Source organism: Bubalus kerabau, chromosome 21 (assembly GCF_029407905.1).
Source record: "Bubalus kerabau isolate K-KA32 ecotype Philippines breed swamp buffalo chromosome 21, PCC_UOA_SB_1v2, whole genome shotgun sequence".
In the NCBI taxonomy this organism is placed as follows: Eukaryota; Metazoa; Chordata; class Mammalia; order Artiodactyla; family Bovidae; genus Bubalus; species Bubalus kerabau.
Window position 1 is genome coordinate 12,898,816 of NC_073644.1, and position 23,561 is coordinate 12,922,376.

At 39.6% G+C, this 23,561-nt stretch overlaps 1 long non-coding RNA gene across 1 annotated transcript in view; it reads left to right on the forward strand.

The window, feature by feature from the left end:
- Window positions 1-23,561, forward strand: part of LOC129635912 (uncharacterized) — a 98,561-nt gene that overhangs the window by 46,227 nt on the left and 28,773 nt on the right. The window contains exon 3 of the long non-coding RNA XR_008706530.1: window positions 2,789-2,853. This is a non-coding gene — a long non-coding RNA (uncharacterized LOC129635912). The remainder of the gene's footprint in view (window positions 1-2,788; window positions 2,854-23,561) is intronic.

Below are 23,561 nucleotides of genomic sequence, written 5' to 3' on the forward strand. Positions count from 1 at the left end.
TTAATTGGACTTTCAAATAATTGTGTGCAATATATCAGATATTGAAATTAATTATTAGTGAATCTATTAAAATGCTTTTGACCATGACTGAAATAACAATGTTATCAAATGACTGAATCATTATTGGATTTAAATGCTTTATGGTTATGACCTACATATATAAAAAAGTTTCAAATTAGTAACTACTGCATTATTTCACCACTGATTAGCACTTTTAGTTACTATATTTTAAACTTTCAGAAAATATTAATAGATAAAAATACATGGCAACAATTTTACACATCTTGTTATTAGGAATCTTTTTATTAGAAGTGAAAGTGCAAGTCTCTCAGTCATGTCCTACTCTTTGTGACCCCATGGACTATACAGCCCATGGAATTCTCCAGGCCAGAATACTGAAGTGGGTAGCCTTTCCCTTCTCCAGGGGATCTTCCCAACCCAGGGATGGAACCCTGATCTCCCTCTCTCCCTCTTTGCAGGCTGATTCTTTACCAGCTGAGCCACAAGGGAAGCCCAAGAATACTGGAGTGGGTAGCCTATTCCTTCTCCAGCAGATCTTCCTCACCCAGGAATTGAACTGGTGTCTCCTGCATTGCAGGCAGATACTTTACCAACTGAGCTATCAGGGAAGCCCTTTTTATTAGAAAGTAATGCCTGGTGGCTCAGAGGTTAAAGCGTCTGCCTGCAATGCAGGAGATCTAAGTTTGATCCCTGGTTCAGGAAGATCCCCTGGAGAAGGAAATGGCAACCCACTCCAGTATTCTTGACTGGAGAATCCCATGGATGGAGGAGCCTGGTGGGCTACAGTCCACGGGGTTGCAAAGAGTCGGACACGACTGAGCGACTTCACTTTCACTTTCAATGCTTATTAGAAAGTGTTCCCAATCCCCATGGAAAACAAGCATTGTCAATGTACTTAGTATGTCTTAAAAATATTACTGAATTTGGCATTCTAGCTGAATGTAATCTCTTCTTCCTTGAAGTTTCCTAGTCTTTGTATTTATCTATACTTAACTCATGCTGTATTACTTTATAACTTGTATAAATTTATTTATATTTATTATTTGTTCATGTCTTATCTTCCTTAAACACATTAAGAAAGTATCTCTGATGGACTCATCTGTATACCCATGTCATCAAACCCAGTAGGCAGGGAATTGCATATTGCATATATGCTATAGGAAGAAAACACCTTCTCTGAATTTATTGGCTATAATAACAAAAGATAGATGAGAAAAATTTTTGTATCCTGTCCAAATCTGAGGCTTGTAAGAAAAAAATAGTGACTGTGAATGCATTTTAGCCATTCCCCTTTATTCTTGAATATCGCTAAACTCTGCTATTTAGTTCTTGGTGTAGATTTCTTATTTGTTAAAATTAGAATTCTGTATATTAATTTTTTGAAATTCTTTTTTGCTTTAGTTTCTTAATAAAAGTTTAAACAAAAAAAAAAAATATTACTGAATTTGGGGCTTTTCTGGTGGCTCAGATGGTAAAGAATTTGCTTGCAGTGCAGAAGACCTGAGTTGGAACCTTGGGTGGGGAAGATCCCCTGGAGAAGGGAATGGCTACCCACTCAAGTATTCTTGCCTCGAGAATTCCATGGACAGAGGAGCCTGGGAGACTACAGTTCATGGGGTCGCAGAGTCAGATATGCAACTACACTTTCACTGAATTCATGGAGACCATTGTCATTATTCTTTTGCTATTTGCTTTGATATAAAAAATTCAACTGTAAGGGTCCATAGACATATTTGAAGTGTGTAAGGAATCTCTATGTCTAAGATGATTAGATATTTCAGCTTTAGATTATGGTAGAAGTTATAGGACAAATCTAACCTGTTTTGGGGATTTCATAATAGAAATTTCATGGATGTCAACACAAGGCCACCTTGAATTTGGCAACTGCTATGTATGGATGTGAGAGTTGGACTGTGAAGAAAGCTGAGCACCAAAGAATTGATGCTTTTGAACAGTGGTGCTAGAGAAGACTCTTGAAAGTCCCTTGGACTGCAAGGTGATCCAACCAGTCCATTATAAAGGAGACCAGTCCTGGGTGTTCATTGGAAGGACTGATGCTGAGGCTGAAACTCCAATACTTTGGCCACCTCATGTGAAGAGTTGACTCATTGGAAAAGACCATGATGCTTGGAGGGATTGGGGGCAGGAGGAGAAGGGGACAACAGAGCATGAGATGGCTGGATGGCATCACCGAATCGATGCACATGAGTTTGGGTGAACTCTGGGAGTTGGTGAGGCCTGGTGTGCTGTGATTCATGGGGTCGCAAAGAGTCGGACATGACTGAGCGACTGAACTGAACTGATGGTGTATCTTTTTTTGGTCAGGGACCAAATTTTGCTAAGAATACTGAGCTTAGAGGAGTGATTACTTAATATATCTGGACTTATTAGCAATAGCAATTATATCACAAAGATAGCTATTTCTAACAAGTGTGAACTAAGAGAGTAAGCAATTTCTGTTTGATAAACTAACTTGCAGTCCAGAAAATAAAATAGAAAACAGTGATTAAAATCAAATCACAAGTTCTATTAGTTAAAGGCTGAAACCATGTCATAATGAAATTATTTTCCCTAGAGACAAAGTAGGATATGTGTGACATACCTTTTAAACTAATCATTTCAGGTTTTTGATACCATTGAGAAACATTTTATTTTGCCTATAATTACTGCTTTCCTCTGATGCGCATTTGAAGTGTGGTAGGGTGTTATTTTTCTTTATCCAGTTCACCTGGTTTTTCAATTGCTTTTCATATCTTGTTCCCTGTAGCTTTTCATTTTCCCCTAATCGAACCCGAGAATGTCTCAGCATGAGAGACTGCTGCTGATTTGCAGGTTCAGCTATTTTCTCTGTGAAAGTGTTTTTCACTTTGTTATTTGCTTCTTCTGGCCCTGATCTGTTGGACTAAGAAATGACGAATGGTAAAATACTGACTTGTGTCATGTTTTATATAATACACTATTGATACCTTATTTTTAACACAATTCAAAAACTTTAATAGCAGGTTTCATTAGCAATTTGTATAATTACCTAAATTATCAGAATTAAGTTATATTTCAGATTGTCTTAATATTGTTGGATCTTCAGAGAACTGTGAATATTACCATTGTATCAACTGTTCTGCCTTTTTGTGTTACATATGGCTAGCTGGGTGTATATGAGCTTATTTATCTGAATGCAGAGCTTTCTGATTTATATTTTTGTGACAACATAAAACATATGGACTGGCACATTGAAGGTCATTGATTGAAAATAGACACACACACACAAGTAAGACTTAACTGCATGTTGCCTATTGGAACTTTGTGCTCGGTCACTCAGTTGTGTCCAACTCTTTGCATTAACAGGCTCCTCTGTCCATGGGATTTTTCAGGCAAGAATATTGGAATGGGTTGCCACTTCCTATGCCAGAGGATCTTCCCAACACAGGGGTCGAACTCTCATCTCCTGTGTTTTCTGCATTGGCAGGTGGGTTCTTTACCACTAGCACCACCTGGAAAGCCCTATAGGAAGGTTGCTTCATATATAAAAACACAAAAAGAGGAAAAGATAAAGGATAGATTAAGTTATAATATACTAATAAAAATGAGAAGAAAACTAGAGAGGTTGTTAAGTAGGTTTCAGAACAAAGAGTATTACAAAGGGTAAGTGGATATTTCCTGATGATAACGGAGTTCACTAATGAGGAGTGCATAACTAATGTAAGGATTTATGTACCTAAAAACAAAGCTTTAATTTATATGAAACAAGGACTGATAGAATATTTTAAACAGAGAAATACACATATATAGTCAGAAATTTTAACACTTCTTTTCTGAACAATTGATAGAGTAGGTGGATAGAAAATCAGTGAGAAAACAGAAGAGTTGAGCAGTGCTTTCAAATGACTTGATGGACATGACTTGGATAAACCTCTCTTAACAGCATCAGGAGAATGAATGCACATTCTTTCCAAAAGCATATGGAGTATTTATCAAAATGGGTCATATTTTGGCACACCTACTGAGTCAAAATAAATCTAAAAGGAGTCAGTTCATACATAGTAAGATCTCTGATTACAGTGAAATTAAATTACATATCAAAGCCAGTATATTATTCAGCACTAAAAGCAACAAGGTATCAATCCAAGAAGAGACATGGAAGAAACTTAAATGCATATTACTAAGTGAAAGACTAAAAAGCCTACATAGTGTATGATTCAGGAGCATGACATTCTGAAAAGGACAAAACTAAAGACAGAGTAAAAAGATTACTGTTTGTTAGGTATTGAGGATGTGGGAGGAGTGAATAGGCAAAAAACAGAGGGCTTCTAGGGCAAAATTACTCTGTGAAAATACTCTGTATGCTATCATAATGATGGATACGTGTCATTATCCATTTGTCCAAATCCACAGGATGTTCACACAAAGAGTGGAATGTAATGTAATGTAAACTATGGTCTTTGGCTGATCACACTGCATCCAATTAGGTTCTTCAACTATAACAAATGTACCTATCACTCTGATGGGGTGATAGGTACATTTGGGGAGGCTATGCCTGTGTTGGGCAGGGGGTATACAAGATATTATTGTATTTCCCCCTCATTTTTGCTATGAAAATAACACAGGCTTATAACAAAAAGAATTACACAAAATCTGACCATGTGTGCATGTATAAACACACATGATATATAGATATACATTAATTATCTTTCAGTACTTTAAAAATCTTATTAAAATTATCAAATAAATATTTTATGTATTTTAGCTTATCTATGGATTGTTTTTCCAGTAGTCACGTATGGACATGAGAGTTGGACTCTAAAGAAAGCTGAGCACCAAAGAATTGATGCTTTTGTACTGTGGTGTTGGAGAAGACTCTTGAGAGTCCCTTGAACTGCAAGGAGATATAACCAGTCAATCCTAAAGGAGATCAGTCCTGAATATTCATTGGAAGGACTGATGCTGAAGCTGAAACTCCAATACTTTGGCCACCTGATATGAAGAACTGACTCATTAGAAAAGACCCTGATGCTGGGAAAGATTGAAGGCAGGAGGAGAAGGGTACGACAGAGGATGAGATGGCTGGATGGCATCACTGACTCAATGGACATGAATTTGAGTAAACTCCAAGAGTTGGTGATGGACAGGGAAGCCTGGCATGCTGCAGTCCATGGGGTTGCAAAGAGCTGGACACGACTGAGTGACTGAACTGATGGATGCTCTTAGTGCTGATTTGTGTATATCTATATATTTGTTTTTATACATTTCATAAAATAAGCACATTTTATTTTCATTACCAGAATAAATTTGAGTAACATAACATTTGGCTAATATTTGTATAGTACTATTTATAGACCTAGAAACATGCAAGTATAAATTAAGTAATATGGTGAAATTATTGAAAAAAAATATAGTATTAGATAAATGTTAGGACTTCAGGCCACTATAATTTTCAAGTTTATTTCTTTTTTATTATTTATATGGGCTTCCCTCATAGTTCAATCAGTTAAGAATCTGCCTGCCTTGCAGGAGACCCAGGTTTGATTCCTGGATTGGGAAGATTCTCTGGAGAAGGAAATGACAACCCACTCCAGTATTCTCACTTGGAGAATCCCATGGACAGAGGAGCTTGGCAGGCTACAGTTCATGGGATCACAAGAGTGATCCCTGATAGCTTCCTGAAGTATTAGATAAAGGTTAGGACTTTAGACCACTATAATTTCCAAATTTACCTCTATTTTTATTATTTATAAAAATGTTTCTGTTAATTATCCACAAATTGATTTAATGCATAGCTTAGCATAGTTCGAGTAAACATGGAGATTGGACCCTATTTCAAAAGTGAGTAATGGAAACTAAGAAAATATAAATATCTTTGCAATTGAAAGAAATAAATGTTGGTCAACATGTGATATTCAATTTTGAAAATATTTAGCCATTATATGTACTGATACAGAGAAATTAATCTCTTAAAATTCAATATTATTATCAAAAATAAGAAGTTAAATTAATATATCCAGACAAAATTATTTCTACAAAAAGGCTTTTACTGAGAAACAATTGCTCTCTGCCTCAACAAGAAGTAGCTTTATATACAGTGATCCACATAAGTGAAAATGGTAGATATCTTTTTGGTCTAACTGAAATAATGATTCCTTCGATGGTCTCATGAATCATATCACATCTAATTTCCAGTACAATAATTGAATTCACACAGTGGAAACTGACATAGAATTAAAGGATGTCAGGAAACCAGACATTCTTTTCCCTCTCTCTTTCTCTCTTTTTCTTCCCTCTCTCAAGGAACAGAACTCCATTTTTGGCTGGGCCACTAAAAGCCTATGTGACCCTTTATCTCCATGTTTCTTAGAAAATAAACAAACTAAATTTCACCATGTGTTCTACTGCTATATATCTGCTTGTGGAGGCAATGGGTAGTTTTTAATCAAACTTTTCTGATGACATAAAATAAAACAAACTGCGGGGAGGGAAGAAACAAAACAAGTCCTTTAAATGAACCGTAGAGCAACTGAGTTAGTCAGGATGAAATTGCCAAGATCCTTGGAGGAGGGACATGAATTCAGGCAAGTCAATCACTCTCCGTTAATTTTCCATTTGAGACAATTGACAATTCATATGCTATAATGGTTCAGGGTCTCACTTTCTGCCATATTACAAAAATGGAAGAATGCTGCTGAGAGTTACTAAGGAGGTCTGAAGCTGAGTAGTCAAAAACGTGGAGAAAGGGACCCAGAGAGAAGTCAGCCTGCTAGTCTGCTTCACACTGGCTCTCAGAGCATCTGCAGAAGCTAAGTTGTGTGGAGAAAGAGGCCAATAACAGAGCATCAACTAAAAGGCCAAAGACCTCAGGAGAACTTTCAACCATCTCAGTGCTGAGAAGGGAGTCATTGTAAACCCAGGATCTACAGAGGAAAAGGTGGCCTGATTTATAGCCCAGGCTTTCAAGGGAGAGAGGCTAAAGCTTAACACTAGGGGCAAACATACAAATACTGTAACTAGGTTCTGCCGCTGCTAAGTCTCTCAGTTGTGTCCGACTCTGTGAGACCCCAGAGACGGCAGCCCACCAGGCTCCCCCATCCCTGGGATTCTCCAGGCAAGAACACTGGAGTGGGTTGCCATTTCATTCTCCAGTACGTGAAAGTGAAAAGTGAAAGGGAAGTCGCTCAGTCGTGTCCGACTCTTAGCAACCCCATGGACTGCAGCCCACCAGGCTCCTCATCCATGGGATTTTCCAGGCAAGAGTACTGGAATGGGGTGCCATTGCCTTCTCCGTAACTAGGTTCAAGTCACCTCAAACACGGGTTGCATAAAGGTGATTTGACCATAGGTTTACAAATTGCTAGGAGCGAGTATATGTTTATAGGAAGAAGATAACATTACCTCTCTATATTTCTCATACAGCGTTGAATTTTCATACAAAATGTTAAGCAATTTTCATTCTCCCACAGCCAGACAGCATTAAAGCCATTTTCAAACCCGAGTAAATGAATAGTAGACAGTAGAACAGTAGAGACTAAGGTAAATATTTATACCCCGAAAGGGCACTCTTCTTTTTCTGCTAGGCTTCTCAACAGGGTGTGTGCGTGTTTCATTTAACCCTTTACACTAGGAAGAAGCTTGACTCACGCAGTGCCTACTACAGTGTATACTGCTCTTTTCCAACTTCTGTAAATTTCTCCCATAGACACAGTCATTTAGCTTTTGTTCTACTATTTTAAAAGGGCTTCTCAGTTCACTTCAGTTTAGTCACTCCATCATGTTCAACTCTTTGCGACCCCATGAATCACAGCACGCCAGGCCTCCCTGTCCATCACCAACTCCTGGAGTTTATGCAAACTCATGTCCACTAAGTCGGTGATGCCATCCAACCATCTCATCCTCTGTCATCCCCTTCTCCTCCTGCCCTCAATCTTTCCCAGCATCAGGGTCTTTTCAAATGAGTCAGTTCTTCACATCAGGTGGCCAAAGTATTGGAGTTTCAGCTTCAGCAACAGTCCTTCTAATGAACACCCAGGATTGATCTCCTTTAGGATGGATTGGTTGAATCTCCTTGCAGTCTAAGGGACTCTTCTCAAGTGGCTCTAATGGTAAAGAACCCATTTGTCAACGCAGGAAACATATGAGACGTGAGTTCCATCCCTGGGTCAGGAGGATCCCCTGGAGGAGGGCATAGCAACCCACTCCAATGTTCTTGCCTGGAGAAACCCATGGACAGAGGAGCCTGGTGGGCTACAGTCCATAGCGTCACAAACAGTCAGACATGACTGAAGTGACTTAGCATGCATGCTACTATTTTAAAAAAATTATATTTTTATTTTGCCTCTAAGAGGGCATGTAGTATAGGGCCTCATATATTATTAATCATTTGATTTAGAACATTTTTTTAACCATAGTTGGAACAGTAGAACTAGAGTTTAAAAGTTCTCAGAGTAAAGAGCTTAAATTATGCCAAGGAAAAGTCAAGAAATCTCCATTTACAGTGTGACTTACTGTTTGGCCTGTTATAAGTTGGCATGCTTGAGGCCTTCTATTTAATAAAAAGAAGTGCAGTTAACTGGATTGATAAAAAGAGTGAGAGGAGAGAGAGTGCAAAAGAAGAATGAAGAGAAGAACAAAGTTCTGGAAAAGTATTTCGTGACTTGAAGCATTATAGATACAGTGCCAGCCACTGTCAAGTGAATTATTTTGTGCCATTTGGCAGTTAAGATGAGTGCTCTGACTTCCAAGTTGAAAATTACTTCCTTATCCTCAACTGAACAGTGACGTATAGGGAGAGTGTTGGGGAAAAAATTAAAAGGGAAAAAGTTACTCTGTCACAGGGAATCATATTTTACCATTTAGACTCCTGTGTCAGAGCGACAAGACAGACTGAGGACCGATTAGGAGATAATAATACAGACACATGACCTAATATCAAAGATGAACGCTTGAGTGATGAAAGCTTTTTCTCCCACTAATGCTGACTTATTACAGGCAGAGGTCCCACTGTGATTCATTTCACGATGTTACCAATTGCCCTGACTTTTCAAATATCATTTATAAATAAAATTTTGACCTTAATATTTCAGCAGCTTTAATGAGACTGAAATCAAAGATAACCCCGATTCAAGAAAGGATATACAACAGGGAATGTCAGAACACAGAACTTTTCTCTGGCATACTATGATGATGAGGGGAAACTCATGAGTTTAACAAAGTTTCTAGTTATATGCTGCTGCTGCTAAGTCGCTTCAGTCGTGTCTGACTCTGTGTGACCCCATTGACAGCAGTCCACCAGGCTCCCCCGTCCCTGGGATTCTCCAGGCAAGAACACTGGAGTGGGTTACCATTTCCTTCTTCAATGCATGAAAGTGAAAAGTGAAAGTGAAGTCCCTCAGTCATGTCCAACTCTTAGCAACTCCATGGACTGCAGCCTACTAGGCTCCTCCATCCATGGGATTTTCCAGGCCAAGAGTATTGGAGTAGGTTTCCATTGCCTTCTCCCTTCTAATTATATATAGGGATGCTAAGAGCACTCCCAGCCAAGGGTCCCCAAACCGATACCAAGATTCAGCCTGGGGACACAGCGGTAATCCACATGAACAGCTGTCCAAGGACAATGCATATATGGGGTGTCCTCAGACTTGAAACACGTGTTGTCTTTCTCTTACTGCATCTGATCCCTTACTGTATGTTTCTGTAGAGTCTTGTGAGTCCTTTTAAATATCTAACTTGGGGACAATGCAGTTAGATAATGTAAATACATTAAAACATGTAGTTAAACCTTTTAAAAAATATCCACAATGACCAAAAGAGTAATGAATCACAACAAGACTCCAGTTTCAGGAAAGATTTGTTTGTATATTTCCCCACATATTTAAGTAAGGTATAATCTCCATCTTAACCTTCCAGAAAAGGGAAGAAGAGGTAGAACTTTCTGAATCATTTTATGGATTCAGCGTGACTATTGTACTATGTGCATGCTCGTCACTCAGTTATGTTTTTTGCAATCCCACGGACTGTAGCCTGCCAGTCTCCTCTGTCCATGAGATTTTCCAGGCATGAATGCTGTAGTGGGTTGCTATTTTCTTCTCCAGGGGATCTTCCAGACCCAGAGATTGAACCTGGGTCTCCTGCTTAGACAGAGAGATTCTTTACCATGGAGCCACCTGGGAAGCCCAATTATTGTATGAGAATCTGATAAAGATACCATTTTACTATGGATTAAAATGCAATAAAAATGTCAACAAGTCAAATCTTCCAAAATATAACAAGGGAGGTTGCATCAACCACACTGATTATGTTTAGAATTGAAAGGGGATTTAGCACTAAACATTTATTGACAATGTGATTTTTCACATTAGCAAGAAGATGTAGAAAAAAACATGTGAGCAATTCAATGGATGCTAAAAAGCATCACTTGATAGAAAACAAATTTTCTTAATATGGTAAAGTGTCCAAAATGAATGCAAGCAACATCACTCAAATGGCCGAAGAATTGAGAATGTTTCTTCTGAGTTCTTTAATAACTCTGTTTGTATCAAGCATTTTGTAGCTTAAGAAGCAGAGCCTACCACATGGTATATGTTCAAAAACTGTTAGCTCTGCAACTATTATTTTGATGGGATAAAGTTATTTTTAGTAAATGATGGACATTAAAATGTTCCATTTTGACACTTGGGGGGCAGCCCTAAGATGGTGGAGGAATAGGACGGGGAAACCACTTTCTCCCCCACAAATTCATCAAAAGAACATTTGAATGCTGAATAAATTCCACAAAACAATTTCTGAATGCTGGCAGAGGACATCAGGCACCCAGAAAAGCAGCCCATTGTCTTCAAAAGGAGGTAGGAAAAAACATAAAAGATAAAAAGAGAGACAAAAGCGGTAGGGATGGAGATCTGTCCCAGGAAGGGGTCTTAAAAAAGAGAGAAGTTTCCAAACACCAGGACATACTCTCACTGGCTAATCTGTGGTGAGCCTTGGAACCTCAGAGGGCAGCATAACCAGGAGGAAAAATAAATAAATAATTAAAACCCACAGATTATGTGCCCAATGGTAAATCCCAGCAGAGAAGCAGCGCAGATGCCTGCATCTGCCACTAGCAAGCAGGGGCTGGGCAGGGAGGTGCAGGCTGCATTGCTTCCGGCCGGAATGCCTCAAGGGCAATCTAAGGGAACTAACTTGAGATAGCATACCAGACTGTGGGATAGCTACCCTGGGAAAAGCCCTAACCTAAGACACCCCCAGGCCCGCTCACAGAACAAAGGACTGAGTAGAGTTAGCCAGCTGCGGACCGGCCCATTCCCTGCCGGAGACAGGCAAGCGAGGGCAGCCAGAGCTGGAAGGGGGCAATCGTGGCCCCAGAGAGGCATCATCTACCATCAGCAAGCAGGCTTCATTGCTAACCAAGACTTCTCGGGATTCTGGACGGTCTACATCCACCAGGAGGCTCGCAGCCAGAGATCAGCTCCCCAGAACAAACACACGGCACACCTGAGAAGGTGCACCAGTTGTACATCCAGAAAACCGAGAGGCAGGGATGGGGGAGGCTATAAGTTTCAGTGACAGTGCTCTCCAAGCACCTGGTCACCTGAGCTTCTTGGACTTGGGAAGGGCACAAAACGCAGGCACAACCAAGTCTGCACCTTTGAGGAGTACCCAAGTGCCTGAACCTGAGCAGCTTAGACCTGGGAAGTGCAGACAACCCAGGGCCCATCTTAGACAGTTCCCAGCAGAACAACCTAGAGCCTAAGCAGTGTAGACAGGGAAAGCACACATGCCATAAGCAGAGGCAAACCCAGTGTGGCTGAGACACTGTGAGCAAAAGCCAGTGTTATTTGTTTGCAGTGTTCCTCCCTCTCCACAGCATGACTGAACAAGTGAGCCTAAAAAAGTGTCCACCACCTCTCCCTTGTATCAGGGCAGCAATTAGACACTGAAGAGACCAGCAAACAGAAGAAGCTAAAACAAACAGAGCAAACCGCCTTGGAAGTGACAGGTGCAGTAGATTAAAACCCTGTAGTTAGCACCGACTACATAGGAAGGGGCCTATAGATCTTGAGAAGTATAAGCCTGATCAAGGAACTATCTGAAAATGAACTGATCCCACACTGTCCACAACAACACCAGAAAAAGTCTTAGATATAGTTTTACTATCATCATTCTTTAAATTTAAAAGAAAAAAATTAATTTTAAGTCCTCTATTACTCCTTTAATTTTCATTTTTATAATCTACTATTACTTTGCAAAAAAATCCCCTATTTTTTAAAGCAAACTTCATATATATACATTTTATAATTTTTGTGACTTTTTTTTTTCTTTAATATTGTATTTTTGAGAATCCAACCTCTACTCTAGATTTTTAAACTTTTCCTTTTGGTATTTGTTATCAATTTTGTACCTTTAAAAACCCAATCTTCAGTACCCATTTTACTTGGGAGCGAGATTACTGGCTTGACTGCTCTCTCCCCCTTTGGACTCTCCTTTTTCTCCACCAGGTTGCCTCTATCTCCTCCCTCCCCCTTCTCTTCTCTACCCAACTCTCTGAATCTCTTTGTGTGTTCCAGACTGTGGAGAACACTTAGGGAACTGATTACTGGCTGGATCTGTCTCTCTTCTTTAGATCCCCCCCTTTATCCTCCTGGCCACCTCTGTCTCCTTCCTCCCTCTTCTCTTCTGTGTATAACTCTGTGAACATCTCTGAGCGGTCCAGACTGTGGAGAGCACAAAGGAAGTGATTACTGGCTAGCTTGCCCTCGCCTCTTTAGATTCCCCCTCTTCTCCTCCTGGTCACCTCTATCTCCCTCCTCCCTCTTCTCTTCTCCATGTAACTCTTTGAACCTCTCTGAGTGTCCCTCACTGTGGGGAAACTTTTCATCTTTAACCTAGATGTTTTATTATCGGTGCTGTATAGATGGAGGAGTCTTGAGGCTACTGTAAGAATAAGACTGAAAACCAGAGGCAGGAGGCTTAAGTCCAAATCCTGAGAACATCAGAGAACTCCTGACTCCAGAGAGCATTAATCGATAGGAGCTCATCAAATGCCTCCATACCTACACTGAAACCAAGCACCACCCAAGGGCCAACAAGTTCCAGAGCAAGACATACCATGCAAATTCTCCAGCAACACAGGAACATAGCCCTGAGCTTCAATATACAGGCTGCCCAAAGTCACTCCAAACCCATAGACATCTCATAACTCATTACTGGACACTTCATTGCACTCCTGAGAGAAGAAATCCAGCTCCACCAACCAGAACACTGACACAAGCTTCCCTAACCAGGAAACCTTGACAAGCCACCCATACAACTCCACCCACAGTGAGGAAACTCCACCATAAAGAGAACTCCAGAAACTGCCAGATTACAGAAAGGCCACCCCAAATACAGCAATATAAACAAGATGAAGAGGCAGAGAAATAGCCAGCAGGTAAAGGGACAGGATAAATGCCCACCAAACCAAACAAAAGAAAGAGGGAATCTACCTGATAAAGAATTCTGAATAATGATAGTGAAAATGATCCAAAATCTTGAAACCAAACTGGAGTTATGGATAAATAGCCTGGAGACGAGGATTGAGAAGACACAAGAAAAGTTTAACAAGGACCTAGAAGAAATAAAAAAGAGTCAGTATATAAGGAATAATGCAAAAATGAGATAAAAAACACTCTGGAGGGAACCAACAGTAGAATAACAGAGGCAGAAGATAGGATAAGTGAGGTAGAAGATAGAATGGCAGAAATAAATGAAACAGGAAAAAAAAGAAAAAAGAAAAACGAATTAAAAGAAATGAGGACAATTTCAGAGACCTCCGGGACAATGTTAAATGCCCCAACATTCGAATCATAGGAGTTCCAGAAGAAGAAGACAAAAAGAAAGACCATGAGAAAATACTTGAGGAGATAATAGTTGAAAACTTCCCTAAGATGGGGAAGGAAATAATCACCCAAGTCCAAGAAACCCAGAGAGTCCCAAACAGGATAAACCCAAGGCGAAACACCCCACAACACATATTAATCAAATTAACAAAGATCAAACACAAAAAACAAATATTAAAAGCAGCAAGGGGAAAACAACAAATAGCACACAAAGGGATTCCCATAATGATACCAGCTGATCTTTCAATAGAAACTCTTCAGGCCAGGAGGGAATGGCAAGACATACTTAAAGGGAAGAAAGAAAATAGCCTACAGCCCAGATTACTGTACGCAGCAAGGATCTCATTCAAATATGAAGGACAAATCAAAAGCTTAACAGACAAGCAAAAGCTGAGAAATTCAGCACCACCAAACCAGCTCTCCAACAAATGCTAAAGGATCTTCTCTAGACAGTAAACACAGAAAGGGTGTACAAACTTGAACCCCAAGCAATAAAGTAAATGGCAATGGGATCATACTTTTCAATACTTACCTTAAAAGTAAATGGGTTGAATGCCCCAACCAAAAGACAAAGACTGGCTGAATGGATACAAAAACAAGACCCGTATATATGTTGTCTACAAGAGACCCACATCAAAACAAGGGACACAGACTTAAAGTGAAGGGCTTGAAAAAGATATTCCATGCAAATAGAGACCAAAAGAAAGCAGGAGTAGCAATACTCATATCAGATAAAATAGACTTTAAAACAAAGGTTGTGAAAAGAGACAAAGAAGGACACTACATAATGATTAAAGGATCAATCCAAGAAGAAGACATAACAATTATAAATATATATGCACCCAACATAGGAGCACTGCAATATGTAAGACAAATGCTAACAAGTATGAAAGCGGAAATCAACAATAACATAATAATAGTGGGAGACTTTAATACCCCACTCACATCTATGGATAGATCAACTAAACAGAAAATTAACAAAGAAACACAAACTTTAAATGATACAATAGACCAGTTAGACCTAATTGATATCTATAGGACATTTCATCCCAAAACAATGAATTTTACCTTTTTCTCAAGTGTACACAGAACCTTCTCCAGGATAGATCACATCCTGGGCCATAAATCTAGCCTTGGTAAATTCAAAAAAATTGAAATTATTCCAAGCGTTTTTTCTGACCACAATGTAGTAAGATTAGATCTCAATTACAGGAGAAAAACTATTAAAAATTCCAACATATTGAGGCTGAATAACACACTGCTGAATAACCAACAAATCACAAAAGAAATCAAAATATGCATAGAAACTAATGAAAATGAAACCACAGCAACCCAAAACCTGTGGGACACTGTAAAAGCAGTGCTAAGGGGAAAGTTCATAGCAATACAGGCATACCTCAAGAAACAAAAAAAAAGTCAAATAAATAACCTAACTCTACACCTAAAGAAACTAGAAAAGGAAGAAACGAAGAACCCCAGGGTTAGTATAAGGAAAGAAATCTTAAAAATTAGGGCAGAAATAAATGGAAAAGAAACAAAAGAGACCATAGCAAAAATCAACAAAGCCAAAAGCTGGTTCTTTGAAAGGATAAATAAAAATGACAAAACATTAGCCAGACTCATCAAGAAACAAAGGGAGAAAAATCAAATCAATAAAATTAGAAATGAAAATGGAGAGATCACAACAGACAACACAGAAATACAAAGGATCATAAAAGACTACTATAAGCAATTCAGTTCAGTTCAGTTCAGTCGCTCAGTCGTGTCCGACTCTTTGCGACCCCATGAATCACAGCACGCCAAGCCATCACCAACTTCCAGAGTTCACTGAAACTTCTGTCCATTGAGTCAGTGATGCCATCCAGCCATCTCACCCTCTGCCATCCCCTTCTCCTCCCGCCCTCAATCCCTCCCAGCACCAGGGTCTTTTCCAATGAGTCAACTCTTCGCATGAGGTGGCCAAAGTATTGGAGTTTCAGCTTCAGCATCAGTCCTTCCAATGAACACCCAGGACTGATCTCCTTTAGGATGGATTGGTTGGATCTCCTTACATATACACAATGGAGTATTACTCAGCCATTAAAAATAATACATTTGAATCAGTTCTAACGAGGTGGATGAGACTGGAGCCTATTATACTGAGTGAAGTAAGCCAGAAAGAAAAACACCAATATAGTATACTATCGCATATATATGGAATTTATAAAGATGGTAATGATAACCCTGTGTGCGAGACAGCAAAAGAGACACAGATGTATAGAACAGTCTTTTGGACTCTGTGGGAGAGGGTGAGGGTGGGATGATTTGGGAGAATGGCACTGAAACATGTATATTATCATATGTGAAATGAATTGCCAGTGCAGGTTTGATGCATGATACAGTATGCTCGGGGCTGGTGCACTGGGATGACCCAGAAGGATGGGATGGGGAATGAGGTGGGAGGGGCGTTCAGGATGGAGAACACATGTACACCTGTGGCGGATTCATGTCAATGTATGGCAAAAGAAATACAATATTGTAAAGTAATTAGCCTCCAATTAAAATAAATAAATTTATATTAAAATAAATAAATTTATATTAAAATAAATAAAATATTCCATTTCATGTTGCATGCCTGGTCGCTCAGCTGTGTCTGACTCTTTGCAGTCCCATGGACTGTAGTCCATTAGGCTCCTATGTCCATGGGATTTCCCAGGCAAGAATACTGGAGTGCATTGCCATTTCCTCCTCCAGAGGATCTTCCGGACACGAGGATGAAATCTGCATCTCCTGCATCTCCTGTATTGCAGGCAGATTCTTTACCACTGAGTCACCTGGGAAACCCCTCCTGTTTCATGCTATTAGGTACCCATTACTTCATTTCAGACTCTAGTATGTAAGGATAAGTTTCTGTCCTTGCAACTCTTCCTGTTCGCTAAATTAAGCTTGTCCAGAAACGTTCTGTGAAATATGATTCCCCACTTTTATAAAGATTTGTCCTGGATTCCGGTAATCTTCCAAAGTCTTCACAATCAAATCTTACATGTTTTCTTATACTAATTCACTGTATGAACTTCCTGATCAACTTACCGTAGTGTTATATTCACCCCAACCCTCCTCCCAAACCCTACAAATTCTGACCTTTCAGTTAAGTTCAGTCACTCAGTCGTGTCCGACTCTTTGTGACCCCATGAATTGCAGCATGCCAGGCCTCGCTGTCCATCACCAACTCCCGGAGCTCACTCAGACTCATGTCCATCGAGTCAGCGATGCCATCCAGCCATCTCATCCTCTGTTGTCCCCTTCTCCTCCTGCCCCCAATCCCTCCCAGCATCAGAGTCTTTTCCAATGAGTTAACTTCGCATGAGGTGGCCAAAGTACTGGAGGTTCAGCTTCAGCATCATTCCTTCCAAAGAAATCCCAGGGCTGATCTCCTTCAGAATGGACTGGTTGGATCTCCTTGCAGTCCCAGGGACTCTCAAGAGTCTTCTCCAACACCACAGTTCAAAAGCATCAATTCTTCGGTACTCAGCCTTCTTCACAGTCCAACTCTTACATCCATACATGACCATAGGAAAAACCATAGCCTTGACTAGACGGACTTTTGTTGGCAAAGTAATGTCTCTGCTTTTGAATATGCTATCTAGGTTGGACATAACTTTCCTTCCAAGGAGTAAGCGTCTTTTAATTTCATGGCTGCAGTCACCATCTGCACTGACTTTGGAGCCCAGAAAAATAAACTCTGACACTGTTTCCACTGTTTCCCTATCTATTTCCCATGAAGTGATGGGACCGGATGCCATGATCTTCGTTTTCTGAATGTTGAGCTTTAAGCCAACTTTTTCACTCTCCTCTTTCACTTTCATCAAGAGGCTTTTTAGTTCCTCTTCACTTTCTGCCATAAGGGTGGTGTCATCTGCATATCTGAGGTTATTGATATTTTTCCCGGAAATCTTGATTCCAGCTTGTGTTTCTTTCAGTCCAGCGTTTCTCATGATGTACTCTGCATATAAGTTAAATAAGCAGGGTGACAATATACAGCCTTGACTTACTCCTTTTCCTATTTGGAACCAGTCTGTTGTTCCCTGTCCAGTTCTAACTGTTGCTTCCTGACCTGCATACAGATTTCTCAAGAGGCAGGTCAGGTGGTCTGGTATTCCCATCTCTTTCAGAATTTTCCACAGTTTATTGTGATCCACACAGTCAAAGGCTTTGGCATAGTCAATAAAGCGGAAATAGATGTTTTTCTGGAACTCTCTTGCTTTTTCGATGATCCAGTGGATGTTGGCAATTTGATGTCTGGTTCCTCTGCCTTTTCTAAAACCAGCTTGAACATCAGGAAGTTCACGGTTCACGTATTGCTGAAGCCTGGCTTGGAGAATTTTGAGCATTACTTTACTAGCGTGTGAGATGAGTGCAATTGTGTGGTAGTTTGAGCATTCCTTGGCATTGCCTTTCTTTGTGATTGGAATGAAAACTGACCTTTTCCAGTCCTGTGGCCACTGCTGTTTTCCAAATTTGCTGGCATATTGAGTGCAGCACTTTCACAGTATCATCTTTCAAGATTTGAAATAGCTCCACTGGAATTCCATCACCTCCACTAGATTTGTTTGTAGTGATGCTTTCTAAGGCCCACTTGACTTCACACTCCAGGATGTCTGGCTCTAGATGAGTGATCACACCATCGTGATTATCTGGGTTGTGAAGATCTTTTTTGTATAGTTCTTCTCTGTATTCTTTCCACCTCCTCTTAATATCTTCTGCTTCTGTTAGGTCCATACTATTTCTGTCCTTTATCGAGCCCATCTTTGCATGAAATGTCCCCTTGGTATCTCTAATTTTCTTGAAGAGATCGCTAGTCTTTCCCATTCTGTTGTTTTTCTCTATTTCTTTGCATTGATCACTGAAGAAGGCTTTCTTATCTCTTCTTGCTATTCTTTGGAACTCTGCATTCAGATGCTTATATCTTTCCTTTTCTCCTTTGCTTTTCGCTTCTTTTCTTTTCACAGCTATTTGTAAGGCCTCCTCAGACAGCCATTTTGCTTTTTTGCGTTTCTTTTCCATGAGGATGGTCTTGATCCCTGTCTCCTGTAGAATGTCACAAACTTCATTCCATAGTTCATCAGGCACTCTATCTATCAGATCTAGTCCCTTAAATCTATTTCTCACTTCCACTGTATAATCATAAGGGATTTGAAATAGGTCATACCTGAATGGTCTAGTGGTTTTCCCTACTTTCTTCAATTTCAGTCTGAATTTGGCAATAAGGAGTTCATGATGTGAGCCAGGGTCAGCTCCTGGTCTTGTTTTGGTTGACTGTATAAAGCTTCTTCATCTTTGGCTGCAAAGAATATATTCAATCTGATTTTGGTGTTGACCATCTGGTGATGTCCATGTGTAGAGTCTTCTCTTGTGTTGTTGGAAGAGGGTGTTTGCTATGACCAGTGCATTTTTTTGGCAAATCTCTATTAGTCTTTGCCCTGCTTCATTCCATATTCCAAGGCCAAATTTGCCTGTTACTCCAGGTGTTTCTTGACTTCCTACTTTTGCATTCCAGTCCCTTATAATGAAAAGGACATCTTTTTTGGGTGTTAGTTCTAAAAGGTCTTGTAGGTCTTCATAGAACCATTCGATTTCAGCTTCTTCAGAGTTACTGGTTGGCGCATAGACTTGGATTGCTGTGATATTGAATGGTTTGCCTTGGAAACTAACAGAGATCATTCTGTCATTTTTGAGATTGCATCCAAGGACTGCATTTTGGACTCTTTTGTTGACCATGATGGCTACTCCATTTCTTCTGAGGGATTCCTGCCCGCAGTAGTAGATATAATGGTAATCTGAGTTAAATTCACCCATTCCAGTCCATTTTAGTTCGCTGATTCCTAGAATGTTGACATTCACTCTTGCCATCTCTTGTTTGACCACTTCCAATTCTGACCTTTAATGGCTCATATTTCCCTGAAATGCAGTGTCCTCCTCGTGACCTCTGTTTGAGTCTTACAAATTCTTAAAGTTGCAGCTCAAGTTCTGTCTACACAATAACAACCTCTCTAACTCCTCTGATTCATTTGCATCCTGCTATTGTCAGAACTAGAAAGCAAACTATTTTGTTTTGAACTTGACATATGCTCATCCCTATTGTGTGTTTCCATACATATAGTTTATGGATGAAGCTTCATGGAAAACTCCTCCAGCTCAAGACCATGACTCTGGTTCATACCTTCCTCCAGAATGCAGAATGACTGTCCTATTTTGGTCTTTCCATACTTGACCAACAGAATTTTATGGGTTCTGTCATCACAAATACCTTTCTTACTTATAGGGCTGGGGCTTGGAAGAAGTGAATATGGGACTCACTTTGAGCATAAAATTAAGGAGAGGGTAACAACATCAAAAAAAGTCTCAAGCATCCAGATAAGTAACAGATGCAACAAATTTTAAAAATTACAGTTAATGCAAAATTTATGATGAACAAAATATAAAATTTTATATACATACAGGTTCAGTATTACTAAATTTGCCTTATGTCTCAGGCCCTGTATTACTCAGTATGACAATGCTTATTTATAAGCCTGGAAAAAAATTACATATCTTGGGTCTTTTCATCATTCTTTTATTTTAGTCTATTGGTAACTGCAAACACAAAACTGAAATGGCAGAATGACACCAGCAATCCTTTGGAACATGCAGGTGAATTCAATTTTTAAATAATTTTATCCTGTTAAGAAACGATTTGCAGTGATCAGAGCTCAGATATTGAAGTCATACAGATAATTCATAATTGTGGCCCTTTAAAAATTATTGTTAACTGGAAACTCTTGAGAAAATACTTAACACTGAGGATATAGTTTTCTGATTTATAAAAAGAAAAAGATGCTAATGTCTTTGTAGAGCTTTTAGGAAGATTAAGGGAAAGAAGTAATACATATAAGGCAATTGCTGGAAGCATTGTAATAATCTCTAAATTACAGATATTATGGTTACTAAGAACCATTTATAAGATATGTTCAAAAGAGTTCTTTTTTGATCTGTAAAAATATTCCTGAAGAGAGGAATAAAAAATGGTGCTTTTTGGAATTTATGATCAGTTCAAGGTAAACAGGGAAGCCGGAATTCATCAAGAATCCAAAAACTCTCTAAATGGGTCATGAACGTTTGTAATACTCCTTTGTCCCTATCTGACAACATCCTTCAAAATGAAAAACTAATGCTTTGACCTGAAAAACTGACACCCCAAAAAAGAGCAAACTGCAGATTGTATCAGGGCTTCCCAAGTGGTGCAGTGGTCAAGAATCCATGTGCAAAAGACATGGATTCAATCCCTGGGTGGCGAAGATCCTGTGGAGGAGGAAATGGCAACCCACTGCAGTATTTTTCCCTGAAAATTCCATGGGCACAGGAGCCTGGCAGATTACAGTTCATGAGGTCGCAAAAGAGTGGGACACGACTGAGCACATGTGCACACAGTTTGGATAAGACAGGCAGATGGAGCCAGAGGGGCTCTGCTGCCTGTGACTGCTGCGGAGTAAGCTGGGGGGAGGCTTCCGTTCAACTTTCTATAGAATTCGAGAAAAAAGATACAGCATTAGAATCCTTGAAGAATGGTTTGGACTCCTGAGAAATAAACTTTATTTACAATCTTGCTTAACAAGGAATCAGTAAGCACATGCTGTGGGTCAAAACTAAAACAAACAGATAATAGGTGGGAAAATTTTAAATTATAAACTTCTGATAGATGTGATTTCTATATCTAGGGACTCATAATGGAATGGAAGAAACAGAGTGATGTTGATGACTATAACTCAGAGAACACTGGAGAATTATTTAAGCTATTAGGAATGTATAAAGAAAGAGCCTAAAAAAGATAGAGGGTTCCTGATTCTTTGTTTTGATCGGCAGAATTCAGGACAGTGTATTTAATATATGAACATTTGTATTTTTTAAAAAAAGAGGGGGGAAAAGAGGAGGTGGTAGATATAGTCAGACTACATATTTACATACATAATGAATATATACTTTTTAAACTCACATGGAAAACACAATGATCCTATTGTATAACCAAGAGACCAATACTATTGGTCACTTTTAGTAGGTAAGGTGTTGTATGGTCACAAGTTCAAGGGTGAAGGTAAGACAAATTTCCACATTATCTTTGTCTTTGAATCAAATAAATACACTCAGTTTCAAAAAGTAATCACAAAAATATAAATTAAGGGCAGACAGTTGCTAACCAAGAGAGGCGCAGATAGGAAATTACCTGAGGTGAAGACTAAAGGGAGCAGATAGGCCCTGCTGATATTAGGAAATGGACCACCTGAGACCCTGCAGGAGGGCTTCCCTCATGGTTCGGACGGCAAGGAATCCACCTGCAATGCAAGAGCACTGGGTTTGATCCCTGGGCTGTGAAGGTCCCCTGGAGAAAGGAATGGCTACCCTCTCCAGTATTCTGGCTTGGAGAATTCCATGGACAGAGGAGCCTGGAGGGCTACAGTCCATGGGGTTGCAAAGAGTCAGACAAGACTGAGTGAGTAACACTTTCACTTTTCACTTTTCAGCACCCTACACACACCCAAATCTTGTCAGCAACCCCACCCTTTTGAAACTTTTGCAGAAGACAGAGGAATACAAGACTGTTACTTCCTTGATCTTATCACACACCCCTGCCTGACTATATAACCCCTTTCTATTCACCAGGGAGAGGGCACAGTTCTTCAGGCAGTAGCCTGCTGTGTTCCATCTTTGCCTAGCAAAGCAATAAAGCTACTCTCTCCTTCTCCAAAGGGGAAAAAAAGAAAAAAAGCCCTCTGAATGAATTCAAGTGGAAACAAATCAACCTAATCTTTAGATCAATTTCATAGTATTAACACAGGAAGAAATAATTTATATCAAGTAATTTAATGAAAAGCTGCTGACTGTACTTTAAGATTGTACTTTTTGTGATGAATTTTAATTAAAAAAAAGTTCGAGGAAGTTTAAAATTTCACACTATAGTGTTTTTTTTTTAGTAACGAACTTGATATTTTGTTTTGAAGCTACTGTTATATATTGCCAGATAAACTTGGTAATTACTATGTCGATGAAATTACAAATCAAGATTTTTTGATTAGGAGAAAATATCATGAGAAATGCTGGGCTGGAAGAAGCACAAGCTGGAATCAAGATTGCCAGAAGAAATATCAATAACTTCAGATATGCAGATGACACCACCCTTATGGCAGAAAGTGAAGAGGAACTAAAAAGCCTCTTGATGAAAGTGAATGAGGAGAGTGAAAAAGTTGGCTTAAAGCTCAACATTCAGAAAATGAAGATCATGGCATCTGGTCCCATCACTTCATGGGAATTAGATGCGGAAACAGTGGAAACAGTGTCAGATTTTATTTTGGGGGGCTCCAAAATCACTGCAGATGGTGATTACTTACTCCTTGAAAGGAAAGTTATGACCAACCTAGATAGCATATTCAAAAGCAAAGGTATCACTTTGTCAACAAAGGTCCATCTGGTCAAGGCTATGGTTTTTCCAGTGGTCACATATGGATGTGACAATTGGACTGTGAAGAAAGCTGAGCACTGAAGAATTGATGCTTTTGAACTGTGGTTTTGGAGAAGACTCTTGAGAGTCCCTTGGACTGCAAGGAGATCCAACCAGTCCATCCTAAAGGAGAGCGGTCCTGGGTGTTCATTGGAAGGACTGATGCTGAAGCT